The sequence below is a fragment of the Moschus berezovskii genome, chromosome 16, assembly GCF_049115385.1.
Source record: "Moschus berezovskii isolate FMDL1 chromosome 16, NW_MosBer_1.0, whole genome shotgun sequence".
Classification (NCBI taxonomy): domain Eukaryota; kingdom Metazoa; phylum Chordata; class Mammalia; order Artiodactyla; family Moschidae; genus Moschus; species Moschus berezovskii.
The window spans coordinates 77,638,687-77,664,611 of record NC_142475.1 but is presented as its reverse complement, the minus strand read 5'-3'; the positions used below and the strand labels follow the sequence as shown (position 1 = coordinate 77,664,611).

The following is a 25,925-nucleotide window of genomic DNA, read 5'->3' as shown; positions in this document are numbered from 1 at the left end:
ATTAAAACCAACTTGAGACCACAACTTAATAGCAAGACACTCCAAATAAGCAAATGATTAAATGGGTAACAGGCTTCCCAAGTGGCGCTCGTGGTAAAGAATCTGCCTGCCAATGTAGGAGACATGGGTTTAATACCTGTGTTGTGAAGATCTCCTGGAGAAGGGAAAGGCAACCCACTCCAGCATTCTTGCCTGGAAAGTCCCATGGACAGAGGAGCCTGGTGGGTTACAGTCCATGGGGTCACAAAGAGTTGGACACGACTGAGCAAATGAACACAGTTGACACCTATAGTGTGTGCACTTTAGAATGTGTGAAGAGGGTGGGCCTCACAGTAAGTATTTTTACCATAAAAACAAACAAGCAAAAACGAAGGGAGGCAAGGAAACTCTGGGAGGTGATGGATCAGTCTATTTCCTCCACTGTGGTGATGGTGTCATGGCTGTTTTGCAGATGTCCAAACTCATAAAAATGTACATATCAAATACACGCAGCTCCTTGTAGTCAATACATCTCAATAAAGTTGTTAAAAAAAAATGAAACAATATGAGACGTTCAGCCAGGGGTTCTGGTGACCAAAAGGAAGGTGACATGGATGACAGTGATTCCTCATCCTCTGGGCCCCCACTCCTGCCCCCCACGTCCCCGGGCTTCTGGCAGTGCTCGGAGCTCCTCTCTGCCCGGGCTGAAGAGGTATGCACGTGAGTATTGAGAGGATAAGGAGAGAGTGAGGGTAATACTTGCATGTTGATGGCCTAGAATGAAAAATTGCTGGCTTGTTAATTGTTAGAAGTCAGAGTTTAGTTGTTGTTTTTTTGTTTTTTGTTTTTTAAGCAGGCCTATTTTTTAAATGGAGCAGCACTTAACAAATATCAGTTGAATTGAATCAACCTGCTTGTTAACAGGGACTTGACCATCACGTCATGATGTCTTACCAAATGAAAACATACTGTTCAAGATAAATATTCAAAACATTAGCTTCAGAATAAGGTAAAAAGCTTACATGGTCACATGCCATCTTCTATTTGTATGCCAGAGAGGATCCATTGAACAAACAGGCTATTTTATTGGTTGTTTAGTAAAAAGTTTTATTTAAAGTAGATGATTTGATTGGGTATTATAGGTAACTAGGATGGCAGGGAAAAAGCAGCTGTCGGTGCACTAGTCTGGACATTTCTGTATTGGAATGAGAGGAGTGTACTCACTGACACTTGCTAGTGGTTGTGAATTTGAGACTAGCTCTGTTCTTGGCCAGCCTGTGGTCTATGAGTTACCTGCAGTGCTTGTTGTTGCTACAGGTAATCCAGGTGACAACACAAACATCGCTGTTCCCTCTGACCAGCACAGACAGAAGCCCAGTTCACTCCCAAGCAGTGTCTGGAGCCACAGGCTCCTCAGGTTGCCAGGCCCTGGGCTCTGACCCTTCCTGACTCTAGCCCTTCTGATAAGTCATTCTGGAAGCAACTGAAGAATTTCGTCTTGAAAATTACAGGTAAAATACATGCTTTTTTTTTTCTCCTTACCCTTTTTAAAAACAAGAATTGGTAATTAAAATGTTAAGCTTTATAATTATGTCTTTAAAAGGGAGGATGTCTTAAACATTTACTGAAACATTGAAGATCGCTCAGTGGTTTTGGAAACTATGCCAACGATGGTAGAGAAAGCAGGAAAGGCTGGAATGCAATTGTTTTTAGTCCTGGTTGCTATGGGGAAGGTGAGGGAACTTAGTTTTCTTGTGGGGCATCTTGGCAGATATTTCTAAGGAATTTTAGCTTTCAGAGGTGGTTTGGACAACTCTTCTCTAGTTCAAGAACCCATGGGCCGTGTCCAGGAGTTAAGACTAATCCCACGAATCACAGCATGGCCCAGGATGCCTGCCCTAGCCCTTCCCCTGGGCAGCTTATTCCTCCTCCTCCTCCTGTTTACACGTCTGTTGATGGGGACAACACCGGTAGGGCTGTGTGGGTACCATGTACAGTACGTTGTGAGCACCCAGTTCGTGAACAGAGATCTTGTTTCTTTGGGTCTGATATATCTACATCATTCGGTTGGGGAGCCCCACATGGGCCAAGGGACATTTGGTGTCACTGCTGGGTGGTGGCATTCAGTGACTTCAGGTGAGCTAACTCAGGAACCTCCCTGTGGACACTCAGACTCCATCCCCATCTCTCCAGCATCAGGAATGGGGCCACTCTGCAGCCTCAGGAGGTGTGACACAGGCTTTGGAGGCTGAGCAACCACAGCTGATTGTGGGTGCAGGGGCGCCAGGCAGGAAATGGGAAACTGTTGGCGCCCGGTTAGCCTGGGGGCCAGGGATCCTTAGGAAAGGGTTCTGTCAGGCTGGCCCCACTGAACTGGACAGAAACGTCTACTACTAAACTTGGTAATAAATCCTCAACCTCTTTGTTTTTTGCTTCTTTAGTTGCTCAGTCATGTCCAACTCTTTGAGACCCCATGGACTGTAGCCCACAAGGCTCCTCTGTCTGTGGGTAGAAATACCGGAGCCATTTTCTTTTCCATTATTTCCTTTGGCATGCTTGAAATTAATGGGATAATACTTTCACAAGAATATACCATGAATGTCTTTCTTCCAACTAGAATTTATATATTTACATTGCACCATGTGTTCTGAGTAACTCAGAGTGACTGTTCAGGTTCCTTGCTGGATCAGTATCATAGAAATGGGTGTCCAGTGTCTGCTTACATTTACTTTAGTTAACCTCTTAAACTAATCTAATAGCAACATAATACAGAAGCCAGACAGCACCCTTAGAAACTTCTAAACACAGTGAAGACCTGGGCATTACCAGGGTGAAAGGGCTCCTCAGCACCAGGAAATGCTAGACAAGTTTGGGGAACATGACTTAACCGGTCAAGCCATGTAGAAAGGGAACACTGCAGGCAGCTTTTAAAACATACGCTGTGACTTTTCAGGTGGTTAATTGACAAAATATATAGACTCCGGCCATTGGATTATCTTACTCCAGGTTAACTTACTTAATCACAAAGTAATTTTAGCAATTATCAAACAGAAATAAAACATCAGTAAATATCATTGCTAGAACATTCTATGAGGAAATTGCTTTATATGCATGGCTGGTGAATCCCATTATTTATGTGTCCTTATTATATATGAATTAATGCCATGGTGTTGTCATAACTATACTCAAATAATGAAAACACACTCAAATACAAATGAAAGTAATTTTTCCTTTGAGAAGACATTTCAAATTTTTATGGCATTTCTGGGACATTAACATAAATATCACTTATCATGATAAAGTACTAGTGGACGACAAAGAAACCTGGTGGGCTACTGTCCTTGGAGCCTCAAAGAGACAGACACGATTGGGTAACTGAACAACAGGCTACAGGAGGCATATGAGATTGGCTGTGGAAGAGTAGGGGGGCTTCCCTGGTGGCTCAGATGGTAAAGAAACTGCCTACAACACAGGAGACCCGCGTTCCATCTCGGTGTCAGGAAGAACCCCTGGAGAAGGCAATGGCAATCCACTCTAGTATTTCTTGCCCCTAAGTTACTTAGTGGAGAAGGAAATGGCAACCCACTCCAGTATTCTTGCCTGGAGAATCCCAGGGACGGCGGAGCCTGGTGGACTGCTGTCTATGGGGTTGCACAGAGTCGGACACGACTGAAGCGACTTAGCAGCAGCAGCAAGTTACTTAGAGAAATGTGTGATCCTAATAGTAATAAGTAATTTAAAATGAAGCTTTCTAAAATATCAACAGCTTTTCTATTACTCAAATTGTTTGAAACTCAGTCTCAAACTTCATGTCTTAATCATGTTCATCTATGAAACTAGGGAATATAGGTGTAGCATTTTTAGAGCCATTAAGAAAATGAAGACTGATTGACAGTTGCTTTTTATTAAACAATTGTGTTATTCATATCTGAAGCTATGTGACATTTCAGAGAAGGCAACTTTGAGTGTTGAAATTATAACATTGGTCTATGATATAAAAGCCAGTCTCTGAACTAAAAGAAAGATCTTTAGTAATTAGGGCTGGTGGAGTGTCATTACACATTAAGAATTGTCATCTAAGACTTCAATATTAATTGATCAGAAAAGCCTTTTCATGGCAGGTGCTAGACAAATGGCATCTGCTTTAACATAGAAGAGAAAAGCAGGTTGTGAAAGGTTCTTAAAGGTCCCTGGGGGAGTTCTGTGCAAAGAACACAGAGCTAGGCAAACACTTCCTATTTCTACAGATTTTGCCCCAGATGGTGATATAGGCTCTGGTCAACAGGCAGGCCAGATGGACACCCCCTTTCTTGGAGACTCCTGCAGCTCCAAACCTAACCCTACAACACTAAAGGCATCCCAGCAGTGACTGTGGACTATTTCCCTTATGTCTACATCCTGTTATCTGCCCCTTGGTCTCACCACTCTGATAAGGAAGGAAGCCAAATGCAAGAAAGGAAGAGGAAAATCTAACTGGCTTCCCTTTAAGCCCAGATCAGAAGCGACAGTGCTCGGGTTGACTCAGGCTGCCAGGGGGCCTTCATAAGGAGATGGGAGGTGGGAACAGGCCAAGAGGGACACGCACCAGGGCCTCCTGCCCGCTCCCAACACCACGCGCCGCTCCCCCCAGTCATCCTGGGGAGCTGGATCCCGAGACAGGCTTGCTTGTTGGGATCGACCTTTGAGAACCCCGGGGTGGGGGTCTGTCTTTTCCCTCTTTGGTCACCATTTCCACCTGTGTGATGCAGAAAAAGGACCACTCTTGTAGGCTTGTTTGATATTTAAGAGCCCAGCACATTTCCCCCCAGTCTTTAAACTTTTTATTTTGTATTGGAGTATAGCTGATTATACTACAGGAAATGGCAATTATGGAGTAGGAAATGGCAACCCACTCCAGTATTCTTGCCTGGAGAATCCCGTGGCCAGAGGAGCCTGGCGGATTACGGCCCATGGGATCGCAAAGAGTTGGACCCGACTGAGCGACTACTCATGCATGCATGCATGCATAGCTATTAACAGTACTGTGATAGTTTCAGGTGAACCCCGAAGGGACTCAGCCATACGTACACATGTATGCATCCTCCTCCCAACCCCCATTGCATCCAGGCTGCCATGTAACACTGAGCAGAGTTCCCTGTGCTACACCGTAGGTCCTCGATGTTTATCCATTTTAAATACAGCAGTGTGGACATGTCCACCCCAAACTCCCTTTTCCATTGGCAACCGTAAGTTCATTCTCTTAAGTCTGTGAGTCTCTTTCTGTTTTGTAGGTTAGTTTGTTTGTATCATTTCTTTTTAGATTCCACATATAAGGGATGTCATAGGATGTTTCTCCTTAAGAGCCCAGCACATTTTAAATGCCTTATGCATGTTAACTACTATATTTTTGACACCCCAAGGACCCTATATTTGTCTAAAGAGTGGAAGTAGCTGGAAAGGGCTGACCTTGAGCAGCAGTGTTGGCTGTTTCATCAGAAATGTGCATGAGCTCACCCAAGAGGTGCTTCCTCGGATGACACTGATGTCAGACCTGGTGGCTCTGACTGTTCCTACGAAGTGAGGACTGTCCCTAGAACCTTCCTGTCCTCATCTTCCGCTGGTAGGGCCTGAGGCTTCCATCCTGGCCTGTGTTCTTGATGCCAGGACTGTTGGGGCCAAGAGCATGGGGAACACACCGTGCTCTGTTCACAGATGTACACCCGTGGTCTTCACCTCTGGAGGCCACTTTCTGAATGTAGGCTTTTTTTACTGGGAGGATTTCTCTCATTTGGTCATTACAGGGTCTGATGACCACACTCAAATGGTTGCCACCATTCTGGGGGGCCTGGGGGTGCCAAGCACCTGTCCTGTTTCCCAGTAGAGGAGTGGGGTGTCAGGTCTGGAGCCTGGCTTGGCCTGGGGCTGAGACCCCCGACCCATGACTCCCTAGTTCGGGTTGGCTGAGTGGCTCAAGCTGTCAGAGCTACAGTCTCCTTTCTGGTACATCAAGGAGAAGAGTGGAACTGACCTCAGGAGGGCATGTGAAGGAAAGGGGTACCTGGCCAGAGTCAGCCATAGCCATGGTGTCACATTGCCTCCACGAGACCTTTTCCATAGCAACCCTCTGGGTTCAGGTGGCTGGCACCCCCCAGACCCCCAGAAATGGTTGTGCCCAATTAGTGGCATCATTAGACCTGTAATGACAGGGCCCTAGGACTCTAATATGGAGGCTTCCCAGTGACTCAGTGGTAAAGAATCCGCCTGCCAATGCAGGAGATACAGGTACGATCCCTGGGTCAGAAAGATTCCCTGGAGTAGTAAAGGGCAACCTACTCCAATGTTCTTGCCTGGAGAATCCCATGGACAGAGGAGCCTGCTGGGCTACAGTCCACTGAACTGCAAAGAGTCAGACACGACTGAGTTCACACACACACACACACACACTGTGCTACCCTGTAGGTCCGTACTAGTTGTCTGTTCTATACACAGTGGTGTGTATGTGTGTGTGTCAATCCCAATCTCCGACTTGGAGAATCTCCTCTTGGTGGCGGCCATTCCTTCCTTCCTAAGAGCTGTCTTTGTTCAGTTGGTATTCATACTTTCTCCTTGTTGGAGCTGTGGCTTTGTTACCTAGGCTGGCCCAGGAGAGCCGCGGTTGGTGGTGGCCAAGCTGTAGAAAGGATCACCGTTGAGCTCAGCGCCACTCCCACCTCCCCAGACCCCAGGCTTTCACCCCCTGATTCCAGAGTGAAAGGGAAAAGATAAGAGATTAAATGTTGATGAGTTATTTACCGGGGACTCAGGTCAGCAACTGCTACAAGCCACAAAGCAATCTGATAAGACCAGGGAAGTGCTGACATGGATGGAACTAACAGAGGGAAGGGTTCTTGGGCCTGAGGGCTCTGGGGGTGCCTGGCAGAGTTGGTGGTGGGGCTTGGAGGCTCTCTTGGTTCCACCCCAAGGTGGGTGGAGCGGGGACAGAGCTGACCATTCCCCTTGCAAGTCCTAGATGCAGCTCTGAGACCTTCCTTAGTCCTGGGTCTTCCCTGATTTTCTTACAGTTGATCTGAGCACTTAAAACCTTGTAGTGCAAAATGCAACGTGACTGTTGCTTCTCCAAAGACAAATCTCAAAGGAAAAGTCTTCAATATAGGCAATTATTCTGTCTCCTTACATCTAAGTGCCTATTTGACATATTTTGTCAAACTTCTCGTAGTCACAGGATGTACTATTGTTATTCATCAGTTAAGGTCTTTAGACATACAGAGGGAAGCCTACGCTTGGCAACATGGGTAGAGAACTTCCATTTTATTATGGTGAAAAGGTCAATTTGACATGGGCATCGGTATCTGAGCAAGTTTTTTTTACAGTCTCCGATCCAAATACCTTTCAGGAAACTACAAAGAGCATTATTTCTGCAGCTTAATTCAGAGCTTATCAAAGTCATGGGCATTTCACTTATTATCAGGACGCTTCCTGAGGAAAAGTAGAGTAAAAATTTAAGCACACACATTCTAGACTGTTATTTTTTAACAGGTGGGATGGAGAAAAAAAAATGTTTCTACTGGTTCAAGGTAATTGTTTTCAGTGTTATGGTCTCTGAACTCAGTAAGAAATGGGAAGCAAAATGACTTCACTTTATAGATTCGGGGGGAAAAATCACTCTGTGTGGGAGAAGACTCTATTGTAAAGTCATGGATTTGAGAATGTTTCACAAAATTTCAGGGTCCTCTGAAGCATTTCGGTAAAATCTTTAAGAGTAATGTTTGTGGTTGGTGTGATGTATTTGTGATTGCTGCACTAGATCAGGCATTGCCAGACACCCAAACTATTTATTATACTGTCTGAATGTGTGTCTTGGGGGTGGGGGGAAATGGCGGGAATTTGTTTCAAGCTCAAAGCCTAGTACACAATAATGCTTCTGTTGGATAATTCTTGCAGAGCATAACTGAAACATGAAAAATAGACGTAAATATGTTTTCTGTTAAAAAATATGAATCCACAGTGGAGGTCTGGTTTGGTGGGGTCTACATTGTGAGACAGAAGATTCTTCTATCTTTTCTCTCTGCTGTTATTGGCTACCATTCCCAGGGTAACCTTGTAGTCCAAGGTGGCTGCTGGAGCTCCAACCATTGAATCAAATCCCAGGACAGAAAAGAGAAAGAAGGAAAACAAAAAAGGAACCCCTCCTTATTTAGGAGTCTTCCTGAAAGAACCATACCGCACTACGGCTTCCAACTCTGGTTAGACCTGGGAGAAGATGGCCTTGACAGACACTGAGAAATGTGTTTGACTTACAGAAAAAGTCAGAATCCTTTTATTAAAAAGGAGGAAAGAATGGATTTTGACATACAGCTAGTAATCCCTGCTATACAACTCAGAAAATACTTGTTTCAGGCAACTGGACCCATTGGCCAGCACTGGTGCACACGAGACCGTTTGTGGATTGATCTTCTCTCCTGAGCAACTGGGCACCTCCTAAACCTCACAGTGTTATATACCCAGGACTTAGGAGAGACAACACTGGCCCTGCACACTTCGTGGCTGACCTGACCTCTGTGGTCAAGGATGGGACAGCCCTGGTGCTCGTCTGCCCTTCAGGAAGCTGGGTGTGAGCCTGAAAGTGTGGGACAACTGCTGTCAAGTTCCATCAGCTGGAAATACAGTGCCCTGACAATAGACGTCGTGGCCTGAGAATTAATTGCTCCAGTTTTCTCCACACACCCACACATGGGATGAAATCTAGGCTGGACTCCTGTTTCCTCATGAATTAAAAAACCACTGACTTTGTAAGTGACTCCACCACTTAGTTTCTGTGTGACTGAAGATCAGTTGGTTAACATTGTGAAGCCTCGGTTTCCACCTCTTTAAAATGGAGGTAATATTGATAAAAGCCTGTTCTTTCATGGACTGGAGTATTAAGAAAGAAAGGGGGAATTTCCCTGGTGGTCCAGTGACTAAGACTCTGTGATCCCAATGCAGGACATCTGGGTTCGATCTCTGGTCAGGGAACTAGATCCCACATGCCACAACTAATATTTCACAAGCCACGAGTAAAGATCCTGAGTGCTGCAACGAAGACACGATGCAGCCAAATAAATAAATTTTAAAAAGAAAAAAAAGAATATGGGGAGCTCTGTTCAATGCTTGGCACGTACTAAGTACTCAATAATTGTTAATGGTAATTAATAATGCAAACAGCAGAACAAAAATCTTAAAAGTGATGTGGAAAATCCAGCAGCTTCCAGCCTTTATTCCTAACTTGTCTTGAGGGCAGGAAGAGTGCAACTGATGTCGCAGCATTAATCCTTGCAGAGCATGGTCTTCCTTTTCCAGAAACCAGTTTAATCAGCATTTAATGGCCAGTGACTCTTCGTCAAGGTTGTATATTGTCACCTTGCTTATTTAACTTATATGCAGAGTACATCATGAGGAACGCTGGGCTGGAAGAAGCACAAGCTGGAATCAAGATTGCCGGGAGAAATATCAATAACCTCAGATATGCAGATGACACTACCCTTATGGCAGAAAGTGAAGAGGAACTCAAAAGCCTCTTGATGAAAGTGAAAGAGGAGAGTGAAAAGGTTGGCTTGAAGCTCAACATTCAGAAAACAAAGATCATGGCATCTGGTCCCATCACTTCATGGGAAATAGATGGAAAAACAGTGGAAACAGTGTCAGACTTTGTTTTTTGGGGCTCCAAAATCACTGCAGATGTTGATTGCAGCCATGAAATTAAAAGACGCTTACTCCTTGGAAGGAAAGTTATGACCAACCTTGATAGTATATTAAAAAGCAGAGACATTACTTTGCCAACCAAGGTCCGTCTAGTCAAGGCAATGGTTTTTGCCGTGGTCATGTATGGATGTGAGAGTTGGACTGTGAAGAAGGCTGACCGCCGAAGAATCGATGCTTTTGAACTGTGGTGTTGGAGAAGACTCTTGAGAGTCCCTTGGACTGCAAGGAGATCCAACCAGTCCATTCTAGAGGAGATCAATCCTGGATATTCATTGGAGGGACTGATGCTAAAGCTGAAACTCCAATACTTTGGCCACCTCATGCGACGAGTTGACTCACTGGAAAAGACTCTGATGCTGGGAAAGGTTGGGGGCGGGAGGAGAAGGGGACGACGGAGAATGAGATGGCTGGATGGCATCACCGACTCTGTGGACATGAGTTTGAGTGTACTCCGGGAGTTGGTGATGGACAGGGAGGCCTGGCGTGCTGTGATTCATGGGGTCGCGGAGAGTCGGACACGACTGAGCGACTGAACTGAACTGAACTGAACTGACTCTTCCCTTTTGTATATTCGTGCTAAGCAACCCCCTGGACTGTAGCCTGCCAGGCTCCTCTGTCCATGGGATTCTCCAGGTGAGAATACTGGAGTGGGTTTCCATGGCCTTCTCCATCCTTTTTATAGTTTATTATATGTCAAACTGTTCTTGGCTGTTTTGAAAGAAATAAGCAAGCACACAGAGCACGCCTTCTTGCAGGAGCCTAATGGCCAAACATGTTGACAAGGAAAGCTGGCTTGTGGTCTGGATGAAATCCTCTGCTCGGTCACCATTCCTGCTCTTGGCCTGCTAGACTTCATGTTTAAATATGAAGCAGAAAGGATACCATGAGGCCCAACAGAGATCCAAATATAACTGAGCTTTGGAAGTGACTCACCGCTGCTACAGACACTGCCTCTTCACCCTGAGTGGCCCTGACAGGCTGTGTCACCGGGAGCCCTCTGTCTCCCTCTGCCCCGTAGGCTGGCCCCTCCCCTGAACTCCCTCCGAGCTGGTCCTGCTGGACATGACCCCACCCTTCCCACCTGCTTTGCTGGGATGTTGACACCTCCCCCTTACTCCTGTCCCTCCCAAGCCTCCCCTTGCCCACAGATCACCCCAGTTTCTCCAGGGCAGCCTCTGTGTTTCTGCAGCTTGTACCATGCTTGTCTTCACTCGCTTAGAGCTCACCTTGCCCGGGAGGCGTGAATTCCGGCCCTAGGGACCGTGACTTACTGTTCTTGGATGTATACCATGTCTGGTGTCCCCTCCCATGACAGCAGACAGGATCCAGGGCCAGGAGTGTACTCAGGGCCCCTGTACAGTCCTACATACCTACATGGTACTGGGGCAGTAGGGGGAGTGGAGATGGTTAGGACAGAAGGGCCGGTGAAATCAATCAGTTCAATCATTGTTTGTCAAATAGGGTAATGGTACCAGTTCGCTGGATCTGCCAAACAAAGTACCATAAGCTGGATGGTTTGGACAAACTATCGTCTCTTACTTCTGGACCTAGAAGGCCAAGATTAGAGTGTCCGTGGCTCTGGTTCCTAGCCAGGCCACGAGGGGAGGGTCTGTTCCTTGTCTCTCCTAGCTTCTGGGATTTGTGGGCAGTCTTTGGCTTGTAGACACATCTCCTGATCTCTGCCTTCATCTTCATGTGGTGTTCTCTATGAGGGCCCAGTACTGTCCAAATTTCCCTCTTATGGGGTCACCAGCCATTATTGCGTTAGGACCCACCCTAGCACCTTGTTTTAACTTGATAATGTGCAAAGACCCTGCTTTTACAGAAGGGACTGTCCATTGGTACTAGTTCTTGTGAGGATACCCATTAGTCCACAAGGATGGCTAAGATCATCACCTACTGTCCTCTCTGTTGAAGAGTGATGCTCCTTACACACCATTTTTAGAATCTGGGGCACTTGCGTTTTTTTCCTGGGTTTAGTATTATTTGGTGTCTTTTGGGTTATAACCTAGAAGGCTGGTTTGCTTGCATAATGGAGCTTGTTTGGAAAATTGTCTTCACATGGTGCTCTCAACAGACATTAGACCTCTTGGCTGCATATTTACCAAGAAGGGCAGCCATGGACCTCCCTTTAGTCTCATGGATCAATAAAGAGTTATCTAGAGAAAGTGACCTTGCCCGTGATTTAATGAAAGTCACCCAACCTTTGAAATCAGAAGCAATGCAAGTTTTACTACATCTTCACTGTGTGGCCCCTGGCAAGTAACTTCATTGTCTGGACATCAGTGAGTCATCTGGAAAGTTCTGACTTTAAGGACCCCTTCGACTGGAAGCTTCTTTGGAAGATGTGGTTCTTTTAGAGTGGAAAACAGAAACGTTCTGTGAGGAATTGGAACTGTGACCTTGATGCTTTTGAACTGTGGTGTTGGAGAAGACTCTTGAGAGTCCCTTGGACTGCAAGATCAAACCAGTCAATCCTAAAGGAAATCAACCCAAAATATTCATTGGAAGGACTGATGCTGAAGCTGAAGCTCCAATACTTTGACCACCTGATGTGAAGAGCTATCTCATTGGAAAAGACCCTGATACTGGGAAAGATTGAGGGCAGGAGGAGAAGGGGGTGGCAGAGGATGAGATGGTTGGATGGCATCACTGACTCAGAGTTTGAGCCAACTCCAGGAGATAGTGAAGGACAGGAGAGTCTGGCATGCTGCAGTCCACGGGGTCACAAAGAGCTGGATATGACTGAGTGACCGAACATCAACGACAATAAAGTATAGGAAGGGATCAACCAAGCGCTTTCCTGTCCATTATCAGTGGTGAACACGAGGTGGTTCTGACCTCAGCACAGAGGGAAGGGACTGGTCCCTGCCTTCATCTGTTTTAATGGGCTCAGCATCTGCTCCTTGCGTGGGACAGCCCAGTACAAAGGACACATGCCCTTTTCTAGGGTCACTGCCCCCTCACCCATCCCAGCGGTCACTCTCTGCTGGGTCTGTGGTGTCAGAATTCTCAGGGGTTCAATGTGTCATTTTCATTCTCACAATGACCAGTTTTTCCAAAGAGTTATTTCTGTAAGTGTCTGATAACATGATCAACAGCCAGATCCGAGTTTTTGCTTATATTATGGAGCCTTCAGAGTGTCTTGATAATCTTGGCATAAAAAGTCCTGCTAATAATAGCACCATTACTATAAATAGAGATTTAAGATGCCCTCTCCTTCTATTGTACTGCCTCTTACAATGCTCAATGCATCTTAACCTTTTTTCTTTATTTTGTCATAAAACCGTGACCCCTGATGGTTGGGAGCATACACAATAGACCAGATGTCTTAACCGTGTTTGGATTAATCAGTCATCACCTTCTTTTTCCAAGAAGAATGAGGCAGAGCAGCTTGAGTGAGGCGTAGACTCTGCTTTCCATTTGGTCTTTCCAAAGCAAACAGAAAAAAGACATAACTGTCCACTAGCTATGCTGGGTCAGTGGTAGGGAATCAGGGTTAAGGATGCGACCGTCGTTATTATGAAAAGAAAGGGAGGTCAGTGTTTCATCTCACTTAAAGTTGAGGCTGAAAATAACTAGCTCAGGAGAAAGAGGATTGAATAACAGTCTGACTCAATATCAGTAAGAACTTTCTTATATATGAAGTGAAAGTTGTTCAGTTGTGTCTGACTCTTTGCAACCCCATGGACTATACAGTCCATGGAATTCTCCAGGCAAGAATACTGGAGTGGATAGTTTCTCCCTTCTCCAGGGGATCTTCCCAACTCAGGGATCGAACCCGGGTCTCCCGCATTGCAGGTGGATTCTTTACCAGCTGAGCCACAAGGGAAGCCCTTCTTATATATACAGCTATCTAATCATGGGCTTTGTCCTAAGCCAATGGACCTCCACTCCTAGATGAAGTGAAGCAGTGGATGCATGACCTTGGCTCCTGGATTTCGCAGGATCAGTTCCACCATTCCAGAACTCTATTCCACTGGATGGTGTCTTATGATGACTTGGAATTAGGGGTCCTGAGTTAGTTGTTCCCTAAAGTACTTTGGCCACCTCATGCGACGAGTTGACTCACTGGAAAAGACTGATGCTGGGAAGGATTAGGGGCAGGAGGAGAAGGGGACAACAGAGAATGAGATGGCTGGATGGCATCACCGACTTGATGGACATGAGTTTGAGTGAACTCCGGGAGTTGGTGATGGACAGGGAGGCCTGGCGTGCTGTGATTCATGGGGTCGCAAAGAGTCGGACACGACTGAGCGACTGAACTGAACTGAAAGTCCCAAAGGGGTTCCCCAGGTGGTGCTAGTGGTAAAGAACCTGTCTGCCAATGCAGGAGACATAAGAGACCAGGTTTGATCTCTTGGTTGGGAAGCTCCCCTGGAGGAGGGCACGGCAACCCACTCCGGTATTCTTGCCTGGAGAATCCCATGGACAGAGGAGCCTGGAGGGCCACAGTCCATGGGGTCACAAAAGAGTCAGACATGACTATAGCAACTTAACACACAGAACAATGTACCAAAACCATGATGATGGAGAAAAGCCGATGAGCGGTCTGGAAAGTGAAGTGCACTTGACAATTGGAAGCACAGAAAATATCTGTTTCCATAGCACTGTGATTAACTGGAAGGAGGGGAGTTCTTTCTCACCCGAGGGTGTGAACACAGAGAAGGAATACTCCAGTTTCTCAATCGCTCTTTGCTGCATTAGGAAGTTCTCAGCTCCTGTGCTGTGTGCATGTCCTAAGGGGAAAATGAATGATTGAGTGTCAGCCTCTTACCACTGATCAATGTTGGTGATCAACCTGCAACAGCCACTGTCCTGACAACTTCATTAGCAGCCACGGAAGTACATTCCTGCCTCTCTTACATGACTAAGTGGCAACCTAATTGACATCGGGGCTTCTTCAGTAGCTCAGTGGTAAATAATCAGCTTGCTAATGAAAAAGACGCAGTTTCGATCCCTGGGATAGGAAGATCTCCTGGAGAAGGAAATGGCAACCCACTCCAGTATTCTTGGCTCGGAAATCCCAACGACAGAGGAGCCTGGTGGGCTACTGTCCGTGAGGTCAGAAAAGAGTTGGACATGACTCGGCGACTAAACAACAGTAACAACAAATTGACGCTGAACCTCTTCTCATGCTTTAAAGACATTCTTCAAAGATATATTTGATACCACAAAAGTCATTGTCAGCTATGTTAAAAAAAAATGGTGCCACATGGGTGACAATGAGCAGATCTTACAGGCTCCCAGTTTTACTTGGGATCAGAGTGTAATTGCTCATCTTTGTGATGGATGTGTGACACTTCTGGTCATATCCAAAACTGCAGGGAAAATATTAGGAGTCTGGAAGTGAAAACATAGGGAAGCGATTTATTCCAGGGCCCGAGTTAATCTCTTTCCACTTTGGGTCCGGAAATTCACAGGCTTTGTTTCCTTGATAAGACTTGGGACATCACGGGCCAGTAGTGATGTGGTTGTGAGGCAATCGAAGGTGTGGATGATGTTATCAATGGTTCCGGGTTAAATGTGACAGACATTTCTGAAAACCCGACTTGATTCAACTGATCAGAATATGTTTTAGATTTATTTGCAATGCTGCTACTTCTAGTAGCTCTATTTACTCCTCTATAATTTTAAATATGAAATGAAAACTTTTTTAAATAAGAGAAAGCTGTCTGAGTGGATGGGAAAATACTTCCTATTTTTGGTATAAAAATTGTCTATCATTTACTTGTAATTTCCATATAAAGGGGAAAATGTCATTGTCATTGTATTGACTAAAAATATAAATGCTAGAAATAATAAATCTGCACTCAAAATTTATAGCCTGTGTGATTTTCTTTATATGAAAAAGTACTTTTTTTTTCTTTTGCAACGGTGAAAAATAAGTATTATTAAATTCACATTCCCTTCTTACTTGGTTCATATGTTACCAAGCAGTCACAAATGTTGTAAGTTGCTTATTAATAATAATTTTAGCTAGCATGATTTCTTAGTAGGTATTGTGACCTAGGGTTTCCCAGGTGGCACTAGTGTTAAAGAATCCACCAGCAATGCAGGAACTGCAGGAGTCCTGGGTTCGATCCCTGGGTCGGGAAGATCCCCTGGAGGAAAGCATGGTAACCCACTCCAGTATTCTTGCATGGAGAATCTCATGGACAGAGGAGCCTGGTGGGCTATTCCCAAAGAATTGGACGTGACTGAGCACACAAGCTGCTTCATCTCATTTAATCTTAAAATAGTACTGTAAGACATATACCACAATGACCTCCACACGCTGTGTAATTAACCAGGTCTCACAGCTGGAAGGTGTGCAAGGGCGGCGGTTCAAGTGCAGGTGTGTCCATGTCGATATCAGGTGTGTCCATTGCGTTTAGTCAGTGTCCCCCACCAGCTTGGATGACCTTAGACTTGGATAAATTTCATCAATGAGAAGCTTCTTAGACATTTCCGGAAAGGAGAAGATGGCAGAATTTTCTAATTATAGAGAGAGGATTGGCTCCAAGTAATCAACTAATTTCTTAAAGCATCTTAGCAGCCACAGATTAGTGGGAACTGTACAAAGCAATTCTGTATTCCATTTCTTTTGACCTCTTACTTTTGTTCTGGAAGTGAAGTATTTTAGAATTTCTAACCAGCATCCCAAGATGCTGCTGTACTTTTCAAGTAAAAACACCCCCTACTACAGCTTCACAAAATGAGCTGCTGAGTTCTTGTGTCCTATTAAGCAAAGGAAGGACTCTGGTTTGTTAAGCATAAGACACGAGGTTGTAGGCAAGCTACTTCATTGAATTCTTGCGCACACCATGTGAGCTGGTGTGAGTGTCCATATTTTGCTGGGAAAACAGCCTCAGGGTGAGTGGGATTCCAACTCTGCCACATGCCCTTCTTAGAAATAGACTTATTGTCCCTTGAAAAGTGAAGGAAAGACAATGATTCCCTTCCAGTTCTGTCTCAGTGTTTCCTCTCAATGTTTGGGTTGTAAGTCCATGTGAGTTTCAACTCAGAATCTGTTGCATCTTGGAAAAGCTGCTTGGTGTGTTGTTTCAGGAACTCTTGATGTAATCAGTGTAGCTTTGTCTGGGAAGCTGGAATCTGGGCCCAAAGTGTCCAGATTTCCACCCTGTGTTATCTCGGTAGACATGCAGCTGTGAATCAGTAGTTCCAGGCAGGTTCCTTTGATGGTTACTGATGTTTCCAAATGAGGGGGGCATGATGCAAGCTGCCGATGAATCTAGTCAGCACATTTCACTCACAAAGATTCCAGAAGCTGAAACGTAGGCTGAAGTCTGCAGGTTAGAGATCCAGGGGGAATCAATGACTCGCCCTCCTCCCAGGCTGGCACCTGCCCTGTCACTGTGGTTAACAGTGGGTTGGGTGTCAGGGAATTCCACCTCCCACCTTGTTAAGTCTGGGGCATTTGGGATTATTGATTTAACTGTAGGAAGGAGTCCTAACATTCCTCATAGGGCTTCCCAGGTGGCGCTAGTGGTAAAGATCCCGTCTGCCAATGCAAGAGACGCAGGTTTGATCCCTGGGTCAGGAAGATCCCTGGAGGTGGAAATGGAAATGTACTCCAGTATCTTTGCCTGGAGAATCCCATGGACAGAAGAGCCTGATGGGCTACAGTCTATTGGGTTGCACAGAATTGGACACGACTAAAGCAAGTTGGCATGCAGGCACACAGTGCCTGGGTCAGGGAGAAGTTCTGAGCCAGTTTCTTTAAAACCCCAGTCCATAGTCAGGACCCATGTTTGGTTCCTGATTCAAAGCCCTGGAGGGCCCCAGGGTCCCTGAAGCCACTGTGGAAGAGTCGGCAGGCTGCGTGTAGTTGCTGAGTATCAAGTACGTTGCTTCTTCATCCTGCTTACTCCCTAGTTAGGGCAGCCCTGGGCTCTCTCTCCCCAACTTCATGCCCCGTTGTCCACTGAGACAGCGTCTGGGTTCCTCCTTCTTGTGAGTTAATGCCAGGCACCAATGTCTTCAAAATCGGTCTGCAAGACTGCCCCCTTGAATCCCCAGAGCAGTGCATCTCCCGGGGACCGTGGAGCTCTGTTGCCTCCTAACCTCACATTCTGCCTGGTTCCAGAGACACCTCCTATTTGGACCGGACCAGGTGCTGACCAGTGCTGTAGTGATCACACAGTGCGGAAAGAAAAGCCAGGATCCCAGCCATACGGACTTGACCGAGATATTGGTTCCAACCTGCCCTGAACTCACTGTTGGACCCTAGAGGAGGCTGTTTCCCCAGGGTTGTTTTAAGGTCAGAGTTGAAGTGTACAAAGCCCCTGGTGTGATGTCTGGCATGTGTTAGCTACTGCTAGCTGATAGTGTTGACTGTGTCTTTCAATGAACCCTTTGCACAGTTACAAATACAACTTAGGCCTTCTTTTTTGTTTTAGGTCTTAGTTGCGTCGTGCAGGATCTTTCATTGCAGCCCATAGACTTTCTAATTACGGTTCAGTAGTTGTGGTGCATGGGCTTAGTTGCTCTGCCACATGTGGAATCTTTCCAGACCAGGGATGGAACCTGCACCCCCTGCATTGACAGGCATATTCTAAACCACTGGAACACCAGGGGAGCCCCTAACTTAGACCTTCTTAAGCCTCTGGGATGGTTGGTAACATTGGAAATACAGAAGTTGGGACTTACATTCCATACCAGCCCAGTGATCTTTAGAGAACGCCTATCCTGGTTTTGATGAGGTTCAGGCTTCCCTGGTGGCTCAGATAGTAAAATATCTGCTGGCAATGTGGGAGATCCAGGTTCAATCCCTGGGTCAGGAAGATCCCCTGGAGAAAAGAACAGCAACCCACTCCAGTCTTCTTCCCTGGAGAATTCCACGGACAGAGGAGCCTGGTGGGTTACAGTCCCTGGGTTGGACATGACTGAGCATACACAGACAAGGGGCTGGAAGGCTTGTCAGCTTGTGAAGGTACATTAGATAACAGAATGGTTTTACAAGCAAAGGGCCCGGAGTCAAGACTCTTGGATCATTGAAAATGAGACCATCAAACATTCACGAATGAATTCTACTCTCTGCAAAAAGAACACGGAGACTAGAGAATTTTCCCTTTCTAGTTTCTGAGTCTGTGGAGAGGTCTCTTTCGTTTTTGTATTTTCTAATGCATGTGTATTTTTTCTTTTAACCTTCTTGGTATTTTTTTGCCCCTCAGATATATTTATAGATTCTACTTACAAAGCTTAAAATTACAACAAAAGTGCCATTTCATACACCAAGTTTAGTTCATTTTAAATCCTGTCTTGCAAATTTCTCCTCCTACGAAGCAAAGCTGTCCCCTCCTGTTGCCTTATGTCTGTGTCTATTTTTGAATTACATTTACAGAAGAGCTCATCCACCTTTGATAAGGAAGTTAATACCATCGACTGGCCAGCTTGTGGCTTTTATCCCATGACTCTAACTGCAAATGATGGAGCATCTTTCCATTTTGGTTATTTCTGGGAACAGAAAGCTGATCCAAAGGCAGAAGAATACTCTGTCTTGTAAGGATTAAAGAAGCAATTTTACAGAAACAATGTTCGCACAAGAGATGGTTCTTTCAGGATGGCATGTTGCAGAAAACTGAGATGGGTCATGACATATGGTTGCTGTTGTTGTTTAGTTGTCCAGTTGTCTGACTCTTTTGGCATCCCAGGAACTGTAACCCATCAGGCTCCTCTGTCCAAGGGATTTCCCAGTCAAGAACACTGGAGTGGGTTGCCATTTCTTTCTCCAGGGGATCTTCCCCAGCCAGGAATTGAACTCATGTCTCCTGCATTGGCAGGCAGATTCTTTACCTCTGAGCCACCAGGGGAGCTCCTGTGACATATTGAGTTGGGCATACTGAGCAAAAGAGAGGCTGGAGAAGCAAAGTGCCAGGGGATTGAGGGGTCCCAAGGAAGCCGATTGCAGCCCTGAGGTCAGAGTCAGGCTCAGAACCTGGGCTGCTGCAGGAGGCACATTTTGAAGGGAGTTTAGAAGAGTAATTGCAATATTCTGATCCCACCAACGTAGGAAGCAGGACCAGAGAAGGAGCTGGACAACAGTCTTTGGCAACCAAAACTGCTTTGGCCACGAAACTGACACTTCAGTTTAGCCTGAAGTTTTTTGTTTTTATGTATTTTACTGAAGTATGGTTGATTCACGATGTTGTGCTCATTTCTACTGTACAGCAAACTGATTCAGTTACACATATTCTTTTCACATTCAAACCATTATGGTTTATCATGAGATATTCAGTATGGTTCCCTGTGCTGTAGAGTAGGTCTTTCATTCTATATATATTAGTTTGCATCTGCTAATCCCAAACTCCCAGTCCACGTCTCCCAAAGCCCCCTACCCATTTAGCCTGAAGTTGTATACCTGCCAGAAGCTGGTGTCAGTAGTGGGAAGGTGCAGGCGCGGGCGGGTGAGAATGTCGGGGGCATTCACAGGAAGAAAGGCAGTTGCTTATTTTATAGCAGCTCCAGGTGTAGGTCTACCTTGATTTTAGTACCCCTGGGTCTTCAGCTTTTGTTCTGGATCCTGGGTCTTCTGTCTGGAAAGGAAAATGAAAGAGAGTGAGACCAACCCTCCTGAAATGTCTCCCATTTAAAAAGGACTTGGCTCGATGCTTTACATACACTCCTCATCTGCAGCTGCCCAGCCTATGAGATGCTCATCTTTCCCTGTATTTCACAGCAGACAAGCTAGGTAAGTTCACCCTTGGGCACATGAACAGCTAGTGATGGGCTCTAGACTCACTGTAGGGTTTACATGATTCTCATGGCCTCCTCTGGACAGCAAGGAGATTGAACCAGTCCATCCTAAAAGAAATCAGTCCTGAATATTCATTGGAAGGACTGATGCTGAAGCTAAAACTCCAAAACTTGGGCCACTGACTCATTGGAAAAGACCCTGATGCTGGGAAAGATTAAAGGCAGGAGGAGAAGAGGGCGACAGAGGATGAGATGGTTGGATGGCATCACCGACTCAATGGACATGAGTTTGAGTAAACTCTGGGAGTTGCTGATGGACAGAGAGGCCTGGTGTGCTGCAGTCCACGTGGTTGCAAAGAGTCAGACACGAGTGACATGAGTGACTGAACAGAACTGAACCGAACCTTGCTCTGCTGGCTGCAAAATAGGTCAACAAATCTGAGACACAGTGTTGAGGCAAGGAAGACGACTTTATCTGGGGAGCCAGCTGCCCGAGAAGATGACAGCCTAGCACCTCAAAATAACTATCTCCTGGGGTCTGGAAGCTGTGTTATTTTGTAGAGTCAGAGGGAAAGAAGCAATGAGGAACTACAAAGTCAAAAGGCAGAAAGAAAGGAAGAGGCAGTGGGGAAGTAAAGTGAAAGGATCTTCAGTCTTGCAAAAAATCTCCAAGGAAATGGCCAGCCTTTGGAAGAGGTGTGTTAATCTGTTCACAGATGGGCAGAGTCAGATTATCTCTCTCTGAGCTGAACAAAGGCACTTTAGTTTATGGTCAAGCAGGGGCCAGGGCCCTCTGAGGCAGGCCATCATGTATGACTGTAATAACAAAAGCAACGAAAAACAAGTCAAAGAAAACAGTTCCAACATGGAGTCAGCATTGGCTTCTCCCTGTAACATGCTTGTCAACTATAGGCTGTTTCCCTGAGCGCCCGGTGGCTCTGGCCATGAGCCCCGCACACAGCACCTCCCAGTATCACCACCTGGCTTCCAGTACCTCTTTCTCCTTCTTCTACCAGTCTCTTAAAATCCTTCCCCCTTTCCCTACTTTTCTGATGTTTTAAAATAGACTTTACTTTTTAGAACAGTTTCATGTCCACAGCACTGATGAGCAGAAGGCACAGAGGTTTCTCATTCCTGCCCAGTATCTGTCAGCCAAGGCCCTGGCTTCTGCTCCTGCTGTTACCAGGATGGTCTCTCTACAGGGTAACCCCGAGTTCCTCACCAGAACAGCTGCAAGCCCCTCACCACCGCCTGGGGACCTAAACATCCCGGGCGCCTCCTCTTCCTCTGATGTTGCCTTCACTCTCCACTTGGCTCATGTCTTTCAGCTTCTCTGCCCTCATTTCTGTCCCAGGGCCTTTGCTCATGCTGCCCCTTCTGTTTGGGATACGTTTCTACTACATCTTGGAATAGTTTTTTCTCCTTCAGATTTAGTTTCACCTTAAACATCCCCTTCTCAGAGAAGACTTCCCCAATAAACTGACTGGCTTTTAGCACTTTTCTGCCAAATTACTGTACTTCCTGTGTGTGCTCAGTCATCAGTCACGTCTGACTCTTTTCGAACCCCATGGACTATATATAGTCCACCAGGCTCCTTTGCCCGTGGAATTCTCCAAACCAGAGTACTGGAGTGGGTAATTATTCCCTTCTCCAGGGGATCTTCCCAACCCAGGAATTGACCTCAAGTCTCCTGCATCTCCTGCCTTGACAGGTGGATTCTTTACTATTGCACCACATGGGAAGCCCCACCTTACTTTATATTTTTCAGATCACTTCTGTACCTGAAATTATTTTATTTACTTTCTTTTTCTTTTTTGTTGTATGTAATTCCATCAGTTAGTTTTTACCACACAAAAATGTTGCCCAAACTTAATGGTTAAAACAGGTGTTTTAATTGAGCTTACGATTCTTGGGTTGGACTAGGCTCAGAGGGGTGCGTCTTCTGGGCTAGGCTAGGTTGCTTCTATGTCTGTGGTCAGGGAGGTGGCTCTGTTTCTCAGGGTCAGCTGGCTGTTGACTGTGGTGACTGGGTGCCTGGCCTAGGTTTCTCACATCATCATCCGTCAGGCCAGCCTGGCTTATTGGCATGTGGTTTCTCGGGAGAGCTGAGGGTACCCATTCTCTTGAGGTTCTGTTTTGGTACTGCTATAATGTTCCTCCACTTCATTCTATAATGCAAAGCTGCTCAGATTCCAGCGGTGAAGAAACAGACACCACCTGTGTTGAGAGGAGCTACAGATGACACATTCCTTACAGAATGTGAACATAGGGAAGGAGTCAATTTACTCATTTTTGCAAACTATCTACTGTAACAGTGTATATTTGCAATTGACTTTATGTGCATCTGAGTGTTCTTTTGAGTTTGGGAGATTACCCACCTTACGAATCTTTGTAGGCCAAAAAGAGTATTTCTCCCTGTAGAAGTCAAACAAGCTACTTATTTTCTATTTTTACTATGGGTAATATAATACACTATAGCACCATTGTTTTATTTCAAGACGATTATTAAAGATTTGTTTCCATGCTGACCTGTTTCTGTGCTATATTTCTCTTCCTGGTCTTTCCCATCCTTGTGTACATTACCTTCTGCCACTAGAATATCATCTTGAATACCATTTTTGTCTTGTCCTTTTTCCTTCTCAGAAATCTGTATTAGTTCTGTCATAGTAAACTCAAGCTCCCAGCTTGGGACGCAGCTCCCTGCACTAGCTGTTTGTTATCTCCCCACATCAGCACCTTAACTGGTAATCACTCCCCAATCGGCTAATCTCACAGCCATCTGGTGTCTGCGGCCATATCTGGGGTATGCAGAGGACAGACTGCAGGGATCCCTGAGATAATGGCGGAAGTCTGCACGGGGAAGGGAGTAAGCCAGACCTGATTCAGGGAAGTCCCCCAGCTTTAGGATGGCTGCCATGTTGCTCTGTTGGAAGGGGTGGGCAATCACCATTCACCTTGACCTTGTGTTTAGTCGGCAGTCTCCTCGGTAGAATTTCTATCAGGCAGGAAGTCTGGTTGGGCCGCAGCAGGCAAAGTCCATCTTAGTCCAATCAGTGGTGTCCATGGCAGTCTTTTCACCCCAGAGAAGTGGAGCATGAACCAAGGTCAAGAACTGCAGACTGAAATACAGACTGGCCCACAGGGAAGGCTGAAGTTCAGGGCCATGCAGCTGAGTAGGCACTCAGCCATTCTTAATCCTTTGGAGAGGATGAAGCACTGGGCAGTCAGACCAGGGAGGCTGTGTCTGCACTTTGCAGACTTTGGTGGCCAGACTGTCAGGTCAGGCGGGTGACTGGGAGCCCCATCTGCTGGCCTTCTTCTCTCTACTTTGATGAGTGTTCCACTTTTTGCTAGAAATGTATTCTTTGCTGCTGTGTTTAGAGGGAGACTTTGAAAAACCATGGTGGACAATTCTGATACCTCTCAATTTATTTGGTGAAAAATAACTTGAACCATTTTTACAATAAAACATTAAATTGCAATATAAAATTGTCATGCTTATGTTTTCCTCTAGGAGTTTTATAGTTTCTGGTCTTACGTTTAGATCTTTAATCCATTTTGAGTTTATTTTTGTATATGGTTTTAGAAAGTGTTCTAGTTTCATTCTTTTACAAGTGGGTGACCAGTTTTCCCAGCACCACTTGTTAAAAGAGATTGTTTTTTCTCCATTGTATATTCTTGCCTCTTTTGTCAAAGAAAGATAAGGTGTCCATAGGTGAGTGAATTTATCTCTGGGCTTTCTATTTTGTTCCACTGATCTATATTCCTGTCTTTGTGCCAGTACCATACTGTCTTGATGACTGTGGCTTTGCAGTAGAGCCTGAAGTCAGTCAGGTTGATTCCTCCAGTTCCATTCTTCTTTCTCAAGATTGCTTTCACTCTCCAACATAAATCACAGCAGGATCCTGTATGACCCACCTCCCAGAATATTGGAAATAAAAGCAAAAATAAACAAATGGGACCTAATTAAAATTAAAAGCTTCTGCACAGCAAAGGAAACTATAAGCAAGGTGAAAAGACAGCCTTCAAAAGGGGAGAAAATAATAGCAAATGAAGCAACTGACAGTTAATCTCAAAAATATACAAGCAACTCCTGCAGCTCAATTCCAGAAAAATAAACGACCCAATCAGAAAATGGGCCAAAGAACTAAACAGACATTTCTCCAAAGAAGACATACAGATGGCTAACAAACACATGAAAAGATGTTCAACATCACTCATTATCAGAGAAATGCAAATCAAAACCACAGTGAGGTACCATCTCATTCCAGTCAGAATGGCTGCTATCCAAAAGTCTACAAGCAATAAATGCTGGAGAGGGTGTGGAGAAAAGGGAACCCTCTTACACTATTGGTGGGAATGCAAACTAGTACAACCACTATGGAGAACAGTGTGGAGATTCCTTAAAAAAATGGAAATAGAACTGCCATATGACTGAGCAATCCCACTGCTGGGCATACACACCGAGGAAACCAGAATTGAAAGAGACACGTATACCTTAATGTTCATCATAGCACTGTTTATAATAGCCAGGACATGGAAGCAACCTAGATGTCCATCAGCAGATGAATGGATAAGAAAGCTGTGGTACATATACACAATGGAGTATACTCAGCCATTAAAAAGAATTCATTTGAATCAGTTCTAATGAGGTAGATGAAACTGGAGCCTATTATACAGAGTGAAGTAAGCCAGAAAGAAAAACACCAATACAGTGTACTAATGCATATATATGGAATTTAGAAAGATGGTAACAATAACCCTGTATGCGAGACAGCAAAAGAGACACAGGTGTATAGAACAGTCTTTGGGACTCTGTGGGAGAGGGCGAGGGTGGGATGATTTGGGAGAATGGCACTGAAGCATGTATATTATCATATGTGAAACAGATCGCCAGTCCAGGTTCGATGCATGATACAGGGTGCTCAGGGCTTGCACTGGGATGACCCAGAGGGATGGGATGGGGAGGGAGGTGGGAGGGGGGCTCAGGATGGGGAACACGTGTACACCTGGGGCGGATTCATGTCAGTGTGTGGCAAAACCAATACAATATTGTAAAGTAATTAGCCTCCAATTAAAATAAATACATTTATATTAAAAAATAAAAATAAAAAATAGCATCCATCTCAAAAAAAAATTGTCATGCTGTTTTTCAGACAAAATTAAAATTTCAACTTCAGACTTTGATTCCAGCTCCAGTCTGTGATTATATATTCATTTCCCCCTCTCCTTAAGAGGTACTAGGATGAAAAGAATTCAGAAATGCAGAATTTTAAGGCAAATAAAGGGCCACTAGAGGCACTGCAATTATTATGAAAGTTAATTAAAGCCATAGGTTTTCTGCACCCCAATGTTCATTGAAGCACTATTTACAGTAGCCTAGACATGGCAGCACTCTAAATTTCCATTGACAGAGGAATGGATAAAGAAGATATGGTGTGGAATATTAGCCATAAAAAAGAACGAAATAATAGCCATTTGTAACAACATGGATGGACCCAGACATTATCATACTAAGTGAAGTAAGTCAG

General features: G+C 45.2%; 1 protein-coding gene across 1 annotated transcript in view; it reads left to right on the top strand.

Moving 5' to 3' along the window:
- Positions 1–1,336: 1,336 nt before the first annotated feature.
- Positions 1,337–25,925, top strand: part of RP1 (RP1 axonemal microtubule associated) — a 137,386-nt gene continuing 112,797 nt past the window's right edge. The window contains exon 1 of the mRNA XM_055432611.2: positions 1,337–1,490. The gene's annotated coding sequence lies outside the window, so the exon portion shown is untranslated. The remainder of the gene's footprint in view (positions 1,491–25,925) is intronic.